Below are 12,507 nucleotides of genomic sequence, written 5' to 3' on the forward strand. Positions count from 1 at the left end.
ACTATAAAAATAAAAACTGGGTTGCCTCCCAGCCAACGCTAAATTTATAGTCTATAGCCTGACTGTACCTCCCTTTCATTAATTTGTCGGGTTATGCAAGTCGACAGTGGTCTGTGTTGGATCCACGATACCACCTCGATAAACTTTTATCCTCTGCTCGTTAACTTTGAAAGCTCCTGTTGCAGGACTATAAATTTCTACAGTACCATATGTCATGGCATCTGTAACGCCCTGTTTTTATCTTAATTGAGTTTATTTGAGTTAATCGGAGATCACAAAGTTCACGAGCCGATTTGATTTTGATCAGGGTCCTTTTTGCAAATTTTGGAAATTTCAGGGACTAAAACGCAAATTTGGAGTTTAATATATTATATACACTTAGAATTCAATTGACTTAGTCTCTTATCCTTCCTATCCTTCCCTTCCATCGGCTAGACTCCATTGAAGACGCCTCTTGGAGCTTTTGAGCTTTCTAATTTCAGTCCGAGCTCGATCCGGCCGTTGGAAATTAATTCTGAAAGCAGTTTAGCGATCACGGCTACGAGAGCTTCGTTCTATCGTAAGTTTTTCTACGATCAGATACATTCTAATTTTTGGATGTTGTTAGAATCGTTCTAGATTCGAGTATGTTGTTCTTGGCGAAGTTCTGATTGTTTATTATCTGTCGGTTTTGAAATAGAGCGACGTTCGGATTTGTTATGATTTTTGGGAGCCTTTTTCGAAAATTATGGTTTTGAGATTTGTTGGGTTTGCCTTGTTTTGGTTGTATTGGCTTTGATATGAGTTGATATCAGTATTGAACTGCTGTTAGCGTTTCCGGTTTGTTCAGTTTATAGTCGTTATGCCGTCGGTTTGAGTTTTGGGGATTTCGAACCGTTTTTGAGTTGTGATCTTGTCTTGTAAGTTGATCGTGGTTATTGATCATTAAATTGTATCTGAACAGATTCGTTTGGAGTTGTCAAGCCCTGTGTTAGCAGCATTTGGTCGTCGAGAATTGGATGAAGAACGGTAAAGAGATTACCTTGAACCGTTGCCTTTGTTGTTGGATTGTTTAGTTGTTGATTAAACCTTTTGTTGTAGCTTATCCAGAGTTCGAACTACTGCATTGAAAGGTAAAGGCAGACATTGATAGCGAGATAGCATACTCGGGACAGTTGGTTCTCGAGTTTCCCTTAAAATCACATACTTGCATCTACACTCGTTCTAGCATGAGAAACTTGTGTTTGTTGTTTGATTGACCTTTTGTTATATGGCTATGTTTTATGTTTCTGTTATGCATTCATCTTGAGCCAATCTTTTTTTCAGCGGGCAGAACCGCCCTTTTTGTTTAGACGTTTGGGAACTATGATTGAGTGGCCTAGGTCGTAGTCGTTTCACCTAGTGCTAGCATACTCATTATAGATGCTCAAAGTCTAGAGGAGAGGGATACGTGGAACCACCTCGATTGGGTGAGTCGGTGAGTCGTTACGTAATCTCACCCTCGGGATCCCAAAAGCACAACAGCAATCCCTCGTTATCAGATTTGATATCCCAGTTTAAAGACATGCATTTCATTACATCGTTATTGATTTCGTTGTTGTCTTGAAAGCATGTTTATTGTTGTATTACTTGATATGTTGTTTTTACTGGGATTATCATTCTCACCGGTTATCCGGCTGTTGCTTTGTTTTGTATGTTTACTTGGCAACAGGTGGGGCAGGAACAAGTCAGATGAGGCATGGTTAGCTCCGAGGGAAAGTTGTAGAAGTGAGACTCGGTTTAGAAGTCATGTCAATATGTTTATCTAGTTATATTAGAACATGTTTAGATCTCGAACTTCGTTGTTTATGTTTTATCGATTATGCGAGTCTTATGTTGCATGTTATAGACTTGTTCGTAGTTGATCAACGCTAGCATTTCATGTAATAACTGGAGAAGTTATGTTTTTAATGCATGAATTTGAGTTTGATGTATGGAATAACTTTTAGTTTGAGATGCCAAGCTTTTTCTGCTCTGTTCTGTTTCTGCTGCAGGTTTTAGCAGCCCGAGCGCACCCCAGTTCGAGTAATCCAGCAGCGCTGGAGTTTAGGATGCGCTCGAGCGGCAGTTTTTGCCCGCCCGAGCGCAGCCTCCTTTTTATAAAAAAAAAAAATTTCTTTCTTACTTTGGTCTTGGATCTTGTATGCTTAATTGTTGTTTAAGCCGAGATTAGTTGTTTAGAACCGAGGTCTCACATTAAGTGGCATCAGAGCATTAAGATTCTTGGTCGAACTAGAGTGAGCGGGTAGGTCGAGTCTACGTGTATTGGCTCCTCGCATGTGGTTGAATTATTTTAACGGTGTACTTAATTCCATGCGAGCATGCTTTATTATTGAGAATTATTGAATTACATGGTTATGTGATTTAATTTATAAAGCATGATCTACTTGAGATATAACTGTTTCTGTTATCGACTGGTATCCGGTATTCCAAGCGGTTGTAAGGGCACTGATTGTAGCGATTGAGATATCTCATGTCCTAACCTTTGATTATCAGATGGGTCCTTGTCGAGTTATAAACATAAACACACCGCCAGTTATCCCTGCGACTGAGCAAGCTAGCTCTGAAGTTGATCAGTTGGATGCTTCAGCAACGCTTATGGAAACCTTGCTGAAGAGGTTTCAGTCGTTCAATCCACCGTTATTGATGGGTTCAGAAAATCCAGTTGACTGCGAGAGTTGGTTGGATGATATTGATCAGCTGTTCGATTCCATTGATTACACAGATGACCGCAGAATCAGGTTAGTCATTCATCAGCTACGTGGGGTTGCTAAGAGCTGGTGGATCATGACAAAGAAAGCATTTGAGAGTAGAGGTACGGAAGTTACTTGGACTCTTTTTAAATCTCAGTTTTATAAGCGGTTTTTCCCTATATCGTATCGCAAAGACAAGGGAGCAGAGTTTGCCAACCTGAGGCAAGGGAATCTGAACATTGAAGAGTACGTGGCTAAGTTTGATAGTCTGTTGCGTTTTGCGCCGCTAATTGCTGGGGATGAAGAAGCTAAGGCAGATCAGTTCATCAATGGGTTGAACCCCGACATCTTCACGTTTGTTAACACCAACAGGCCTAACAACTTTGCGGATGCCATGAATCACGCAAAGGGAGCAGAAGAAGGCTTGTGGAGGCAAAGAGGTAATCAGGTGTCACCTCAGCAATAGAGGCAGTATCAGAACCAACCGTCTCAATATCAGAATCAACTATCTCAGCATCAAAACCAGCAGCAGAGGTTTGAAGGTGGTAGCAGTGGGGGAAACAGAAAGGATCAGTACAAGGCAAGAGGTAAACAGTTCAAAAGGCAGGGGAACAGTTCGTCTAGTTCCAGTGGTTCCCGACAGTTTGGTTCAGGACAGAGCTCTGGATCATCATCCTTGTACTGCAGCAAGTGTGGAGGAAGACACTCACCGGATCAGTGTGTGGGAGTCTTTGGCAATTGTAACACCTGTCAGCAATCGGGACACTTCTCTAAGGTGTGCCCACAGCGTAACAGAGATAGAGCTCAGAGTGGGAGTTAGTCTAGACCTGCAGCTCAGCCTGAGAGGCAGTCTTCTACAGTGCACTCTTTCCAGCCTCAGCAGAAGAACAAACAGGGAGTAACTCTGGTGCAAACCAGCCCCCGAGACAGCAGGCACGAGTTTTCGCCTTGACAGAGGATCAAGCTCAGGCGGCACCTGATGATGTTATAGCAGGTAACTGTTCAATTTTTGGTCATTCTGCTCATGTTTTGATAGATACAAGTGCTTCCCATTCCTTTATCTCTGAGAAATTTGTGTTATTGCATGCTTTGCCTACTGAGTTGTTGTCTACCGTAGTAGCTGTTACTTCACCTTTAGTTGGAGGAATTGTTTCTGTCAGATTAGTCAGGAACTGTGAACTGTGTTTTGAAGGAAATTTGTTAGAATTCTACTGTATCGTACTTGGACTGTTAGATTCTGATTGTATTGTCGGTATAGATGCTTTAACCAAGTACAGGGCAACAGTCGATTGTTTTCTGAAAGTTGTCAGGTTCAGACCTGAAATGGCAAACGAGTGGAAATTCTTTGGTAAGGGTTCTCGATCTAGAATTCCTTTGATTTCAGTGTTATCTATGACTCGTTTGCTACAGAGAGGTGCAGAAGGATTTTTGGTTTATGCGGTTGATGTACTGAAATCTAGCCCAGCTTTGGTTGATTTACCGGTGGTTAGAGAATTTGCTGATGTGTTCCCGGAAGATGTTCCTGGTTTGCCACCTATTCGAGAAATCGAATTCAGCATTGACTTAGTGCCAGGTACTCAACCTATCTCCAAAGCTCCGTATCGTATGGCACTTATTGAATTGAGAGAGTTGAAGGAGCAGCTTGAGGATTTGATTTCCAAGGGATACATCAGACCTAGTGTATCTCCTTGGGGTGCTCCTGTGCTTTTTGTTCGGAAGAAGGATGGTTCTATGCGGCTCTATATCGACTACCACCAATTGAATCAGGCTACAGTTAAGAACAGGTATCCTTTACCCCGAATAAATGACCTTTTTGATCAACTGCAGGGTTCTTCTGTCTACTCTAAGATTGATCTGAGGTCAGGTTATCACAAGTTGAGAGTGCGAGAGGAAGACGTTCCTAAGACCGCATTCAGAACGAGGTATGGTCATTTTGAGTTTATAGTCATGCCGTTCGGTTTGACTAACGCTCCAGCGGTTTTTATGGGTTTGATGAATCGTATCTTTCAGCGTTATTTAGATGAGTTCGTCATTATCTTTATCGATGATATTCTTATCTACTCGAAGAACCATACTGACCATGCAGAGCACTTGAGGACCGTACTGCAGATTTTGCGAGTTGAGCAATTGTTTGCCAAGCTGTCTAAGTGAGAATTCTGGTTAGATCGAGTTGTCTTTCTCGGTCATATTATTTCTGAAGGTGGGATTTCTGTCAATCCCAGCAAGATTGAAGCGGTTATGAATTGGCCTAGACCTACTTCAGTGTCGGAGATCCGAAGCTTCATGGGTTTAGCTGGTTATTACCGTCGTTTCATCGAGGGTTTCTCGTCTATTGCCAAGCCAATTACCCAGCTGACTCAGAAGAATGCGCCTTTTTTTTGGACTCCAGATTGTGAGGATAGCTTTGTTGATCTGAAGAGGAGACTGACCAGTGCTCCAATTCTTTCTATTCCGAAGGGTACTGGAGATTTCACAGTCTATTGTGATGCTTCTAACCGAGGCTTGGGTTGCATTCTTATGTAGCATAAACATGTGATAGCGTATGCATCGAGGCAGCTAAAACCACATGAGACTAGTTATCCGGTTCACGATCTTGAACTAGCTGCGATCGTCTTTGCTCTGAAGATCTGGCGTCACTATCTTTATGGTGAGTCTTTCGAGATCTTTTCTGATCATAAGAGTCTTAAGTACTTGTTTTCACAGGCAGAGCTGAATATGATACAGAGAAGATGGTTAGATCTGTTGAAAGATTTTGACTGCGAAATCAAGTATTATCCCGGAAAGTCAAATGCAGTTGTAGATGCCTTGAGCCGAAAGCTTTGTTCTTTATCTCTTTCTACTATTGGTTTTTCTCAGTTGATCGATGATTGTTGCACTTCTGGTTTAGAGTTTGAAACAGATAGGGAGACTATCAGAGTGTTTGCTATTCAAGCCGAACCGGAGTTGTTTGTTGCAATCAGAGAAGCACAGAAGTCTGAGCCGAGCATTCAGGTGTCAGTAGAGAAAGCCAGATCTGGGCATCAGTCTGAATTCCAGGTTAGAGATGATGTCTTGTTTGTGAATAACCATCTTGTTGTGCCTGATGTTGCGGAGTTGAGACAGTGTATTCTCCGAGAGGCTCATTGCAGTCGATTCAGTATTCATCCTGGAGGTCGTAAGATGTACAACGATCTGAAGAGTCAGTTCTGGTGAAATAGAATGAAGAGCGACGTAGAGAGGTTTGTATCTCGGTGTTTGAACTGCCAGCAAGTAAAAGCAGAGCGGAAGCGACCAGGAGGTCTTTTGCACAGTCTATCTGTTCCTGAATGAAAATGGGATCACATTTCTATGGATTTTGTCACGAAGCTACCACGATCCGTTTGAGGATGTGATGCTATTTGGGTAGTGATCGACCGATTGACAAAGTCTGCTTGTTTTATTCCGTACAGGATGACGTATCGTCACGATCAGATGGCTGAGTTGTATGTTAGCAATGTTGTGAGATTGCATGGGGTACCGAAGTCGATCGTTTCTGATAGAGACCCTAGATTCACTTCGCACTTCTGGCATAGTCTTCAGGAGGCTCTTGGTACTCGATTGCATTTGAGTACAGCTTATCATCCTTAGACCGATGGACAGTCAGAGCGGACTATCCAGACGTTAGAGGATATGCTGCGAGCGGTAGTGCTAGACTTTGGCACTAGTTGGCAGGATTCTTTGCCTCTTGTCAAGTTCTCTTACAACAACAGCTTCCAAGCAAGTATCGGTATGGCGCCTTTTGAGGCATTGTACGGTTAGAAATGCCGATCTTCGTTGTTTTGGGATGAATTGTCCGAGTTACCAGATTTGTGACCGGAGATGCTTAGAGATATGGCAGAGCAGGTTAAGATCATTCAGACCAAAATGAAGTCAGCTCAAGATAGACAGGCGAAGTATGCGAATGTCAGACGTAGAACTCTGAGTTTCGAGCAGGGAGACCGTGTTTTCATTAAGATTTCTCCTTTCAGAGGCACTGTCAGATTCGGTAAGAGAGGGAAGTTGTCTCCGAGATTCATCGGACCGTATGAGATTCTCGAGAAGATAGGCGATCTCGCCTACAGACTTGCACTTCCTCCATCTTTATATGGTATTCACGACGTTTTTCACATCTCTATGCTGCGAAAGTATCATCCAGATCTTTCTCATATCCTTCAGCCTGACGAAGCCGAGTTAGACGAAACTCTGAGCTATTTTGAACGACCGATTCAGATCCTTGATCGGAAAGAAAAGCAACTCAGAACCAAGTTGATTCCATTAGTGAAAGTGCAGTGGAGCCGTCACGGAGTCGAGGAAGCGACTTGGGAAATAGAATCTGACATGAGACAGCGTTTTCCAGAGTTATTCGGATGACTTGAGTTCTTCTTACTATCTTTAGTTCTTTATTTTATCTTATGAGTTGTGGTTCTCGTTGATTTCGAGGACGAAATCTCTTCTTAGTGGGGGAGAATTGTAACGCCCCATTTTTATCTTAATTGAGTTTATTTGAGTTAATCAGAGATCGCAGAGTTCACGAGCCGATTTGATTTTGATCAGGGTCCTTTTTGCAAATTTTGGAAATTTCAGGGACTAAAATGAAAATTTAGAGTTTAATATATTATCTACACTTAGAATTCAATTGACTTAGTCTCTTATCCTTCCTCTCCTTCCCTTCCATCGGCTAGACTCCATTGAAGACGCCTCTTGGAGGTTTTGAGCTTTCTAATTTCAGTCCGAGCTCGATCTGGCCGTTGGAAATTAATTCTGAAGGCAGTTTAGCGATCACGGCTACGAGAGCTTCATTCTATCGTAAGTTTTTCTACGATCAGATACATTCTAGTTTTTGGATGTTGTTAGAATCGTTCTAGATTCGAGTATGTTGTTCTTGGCGAAGTTCTGATCATTTATTATCTGTCGGTTTTGAAATAGAGCAACGTTCGGATTTGTTATGATTTTTGGAAGCCTTTTTCGAAAATTATGCTTTTGAAATTTGTTGGGTTTGCCTTGTTTTGGTTGTATTGGCTTTGATATGAGTTGATATCAGTATTGAACTGCTGTCAGCGTTTCCGGTTTGTTCAGTTTATAGCCGTTATGTCGTCGGTTTGAGTTTTGGGGATTTCAAACCGTTTTTGAGTTGTGATCTTGGCTTGTAAGTTGATCGTGGTTATTGATTATTAAATTGTATCTGAACAGATTCGTTTGGAGTTGTCAAGCCCTGTGTTAGCAGCATTTGGTCGTCAAGAATTGGACGAAGAACGGTAAAGAGATTACCTTGAACCGTTGCCTTTGTTGTTGGATTGTTTAGTTGTTGATTAAACCTTTTGTTGTAGCTTATCCAGAGTTGGAACTACTGCATTGAAAGGTAAAGGCAGACATCGATAATGGGATAGCATACTCGGGACAGTTGGTTCTCGAGTTTCCCTTAAAATCACATACTTGCATCTACACTCGTTCTAGCAAGAGGAACTTGTGTTTTGTTGTTTTGATTGAGCTTTTGTTATATGGCTATGTTTTATGTTTCTGTTATGCATTCATTTTGAGCCAATCTTGTTTTCAGCGGGCAGAACCGCCCTTTTTGTTTAGACGTTTGGGAACTATGATTGAGTGGCCTAGGTCGTAGTCGTTTCACCTAGTGCTAGCATACTCATTATAGTTGCTCAAAGTCTAGAGAAGTGGGATACGTGGCACCACCTCGATTGGGTGAGTTGGTGAGTCGTTACGTAATCTCACCCTCGGGATCCCAAAAGCACAGCAGCAATCCCTCGTTATCAGATTTGATATCCCGGTTTAAAGACATGCTTTTCATTACATCGTTATTGATTTCGTTGTTGTCTTGAAAGCATGTTTATTGTTGTATTACTTGATATGTTGTTTTTACTGGGATTATCATTCTCACCGGTTATCCGACTGTTGCTTTGTTTTGTATGTGTACTTGGCAACAGGTGGGGCAGGAACAAGTCAGATGAGGCATGGTTAGCTCCGAGGGAAAGTTGTAGAAGTGAGACTCGGTTTAGAAATTGTGTCAATATGTTTATCTAGTTATATTAGAACATGTTTAGATCTCGAACTTCGTTGTTTATGTTGTATCGATTATGCGAGTCTTATGTTGCATGTTATAGACTGGTTCGTAGTTGATCAACGCTAGCATTTCATGTAATAACTGGAGAAGATATGTTTTTAATGCATGAATTTGAGTGTTATGTATGGAATAACTTTTAGTTTGAGCTTCCAAGCTTTTTCTGCTCTGTTCTGTTTCTGCTGCAGGGGGCACCCGAGCTGCAGTTTTTAGCAGCCCGAGCGCACCTTAGTTCGAGTAATCCAGCAGCGCTGGAGTTTAGGACGCGCTCGAGCGGCAGTTTTTGCCCGCCCGAGCGCAGCCTCCTTTTAAAAAAAAAAAAAAAAACTTCTTTCTTACTTTGGTCTTGGATCTTGTATGCTTAATTGTTGTTTAATCCGAGATTAGTTGTTTAGAACCGAGGTCTCACAACATCACTTGCTTGATAGTAAATTTGTCAAAATGGGATGAGCCCGTCGGGCCAGCCCGCCCCGCCATAGAAATGGGTTGGATTGGGTTGGGCAAATCTTAGCCTGTTTGGAGGCGGGCCAAACGGGCTGAGCCCGCGCGGGCCGCGGGTTAGGGCGGGCTGGCCCGCCAATTTTTATTTTTTATTTTTATTTTTGCAAAATTGTATTTTTTTTTTAGTGTTTTTTATACATATTTTTTAGTTTTATTCAACTTATTTTGAATGAATTTTGATGATAATTAACTATGTAGTATTTTTTTTTTAATTTTTTCATATTTTATTTTACTAATTAATTTATATATTATTAATTTTTCATAGTAATACTTTTTAATATTGATTAAACTATTTGATTAAATTTTATTTTTCATTTTCTTAGAATTTCAAGTGTTTTTATAATATTTTTAATTAAAAAAATAACATTTATTTTAAAAAAAATTAATAAAAAATTAGGCGGGCCGGCCTGCCCAATCCGCGGCCCAAGGCGGGTTGAGTTGGGTTGAGCATTTGGAGGCCCGCCCAAATGGCGGGCCGGCCCACCCCGCCCCGCCTAAAGGCGGGTTGAGGTGGGGCGGGCCGACCCGTTTTGACATGTATACTTGATAGTGAACGGTCCTGACCATTTCAAACGTAGCTTTCCTGGCATAAGCTTCAAACGTGAGTTATATAATACAACATTTTGGCCTACCTCGAACTCACGTGAAACGATGTGTTGATCATGCCATTTCTTGGTTTTTTTTTTAAATCCTGGCATTCTCATAGGCATCTAATCTAAGCTCCTCAAGCTCATTCAATTGCAACAAACGCTCTTCACCTGTAGCCTCCACATTAAAATTCAAAAATTTTGTAGCCCATATTGCTTTGTGCTCAAGTTCAACAGGGAGATGACACGTTTTACCATATAACAACCTAAAGGGAGAAGTTCCTATAGGTGTTTTAAAGGCAGTACGATAAGCCCATAACGCATCATCCAATTTATTCGACCACTCTTTCCTATTTGAATTCACTGTTTTCTCTAGAATTCTCTTCAACTCCCTATTAGATATCTCAACTTGGCCACTAGTTTCGGGATGATAAGGTGTTGTCACCTTGTGAGTGACCCCATATTTAGTCAAAAGTGTATCAAATTGAGTATTGCAAAAGTGGGTTCCTCCATCACTAATTATGGCTCTAGGGGTACCATATCTAGCAAATATGAATTTTTTCAAAAATTTCACAACCATTCTAGAGTTATTTGTCCTACATGCAAGTGCTTCAACCCACTTAGACACATAATCTACCGCAACCAAGATATATTTGTTTCCTTCAGACGCAGGAAACGGTCCCATGAAATCAATACCCCATACATCAAAAACCTCACAAACAAGAATATTATTTAGGGGCATCTCATGTCTCCTAGAAATATTACCAACTTTCTGACAAGCATCACAAGTAATCACATAGGCATATGCATTCTTAAACAACGAAGGCCAATAAGTACTTTAGCAGCGGTACGACCCACGCCGAAGTGACCTCCAGTCGGACCTGTGTGACAGTGTGAGAGTATAGAACTTACCTCTTCTGCTGGAATACACCTACGAATATTACCATCTACACAGATCTTAAAAAGAAAAGGATCTTCCCACAAAAAATATTTCAACTCTGAGAAAAATTTCATTTTCTGTTGATAAGTTAAATGCGAGGGAAGAAACTTACTTGAGAGGTAGTTAACAATATATGCATACCATGGTAAATTTGTTGTCTCAAATAGTTGTTCGTCTGGAAAATCATCATGAATAACTTGCGTTTCAGCTCCTTGATTCTCCAAACGTGAAAGGTGATCTGCTACTTGATTCTCCGAGCCCTTCCTGTCAATAATTTTCAAATCAAATTCTTGCAATAATAATACCCAATGAATTAACCTGGGTTTAGCATCCTTCTTGCTCATCAAATATTTCAGTGCTGAATGATCCGTGTTAACGATGACTTTGCTTCCCACCAAATACGATATGAATTTATCCAAGGCAAACACTACTGCAAGAAGTTCTTTTTAAGTAGTTGCATAATTCAGTTGGGCGGCTGACAGGGTGATACTAGCGTAATAAATCACATGAAGAACTTTGTCCCTCTTTTGTCCAAGCACGGATCCCAACGCAATGTCACTCGCATCACACATCAATTCAAACGGCAGATTCCAATCAGGCGCTACTATCACATGTGTTGTTGTTAATTTCTGCTTCAAAATCTAAAAGGCCTGCAAGCACTGAGCACAAAAATTAAAAGGCACCTCTTTTATCAGCAAATTAGTGAGGGGTTTAGCAATAGAAGAAAAATCTTTAATAAATATCCTATAAAAACCCGCATGCCCAAGAAAACTCCGAATTCCTTTTAAATTCGTGGGAGGTGGAAGCTTCTCAATCACTTCCAATTTTTCCCGGTCCACCTCCGCACCTACCTTGGACACCTTATGTCCTAACACTATGCCCTATCTCACCATGAAGTGGCATTTTTCCCAATTCAACACAAGACTTCTCTCCTCACATCTTTGCAATAGTATTTTCAAATTAAATAGGCATGCATCAAAGGATGACCCAACCACAGAAAAATCATCCATAAAAACTTCTATAAACTTTTCAACCATATCATAAAAAATGGCCATCATACACCGTTGAAAAGTGGCAGGCGCATTACAAAGACCAAACGGCATCCGTTTATATGCAAAAGTACCATAAGGACAAGTAAAAGTGGTTTTATGTTGGTCCTCAGGTGCTATAGGAATTTGCATATATCCGGAATAACCGTCTAAAAACAATAAAATGCATGCTCTGCAAGTCTTTCAACCATCTGATTAATAAAGGGAAGGGGAAAGTGATCCTTACGAGTGACATCATTCAATTTTCTATAATCAATACAAACCCGCCACCCCGTAATAGTTCTAGTAGGAATCAATTCATCATTTTCATTTTTAATAACAGTCATCCCTCCCTTTTTAGGCACTACTTGAATTGGACTCACCCATTCACAATCAGATATAAGATAGATAATACCTGCATAGATAATACCTGCATCAAGGAGTTTTATCACCTCATTTTTCACTACCTCTTGCATAGCCGGGTTGAGTCGCCTCTGTGGTTGAGTAGATGTCTTATGCTCCGCTCTCATCAATATTTTGTGCATGCACATGGTTGGACTAATCCCCTTGATGTCAGCCAAGCTCCATCCTATGGCTTTTAGGTGTTCTCTAATCACCCGCAATAGTTTTTCCTCCTCACGACCTGTCAAAGAAGATGAATAGATTACTG

This window comes from Henckelia pumila, chromosome 1 (assembly GCF_033568475.1).
Source record: "Henckelia pumila isolate YLH828 chromosome 1, ASM3356847v2, whole genome shotgun sequence".
Taxonomy (NCBI): domain Eukaryota; kingdom Viridiplantae; phylum Streptophyta; class Magnoliopsida; order Lamiales; family Gesneriaceae; genus Henckelia; species Henckelia pumila.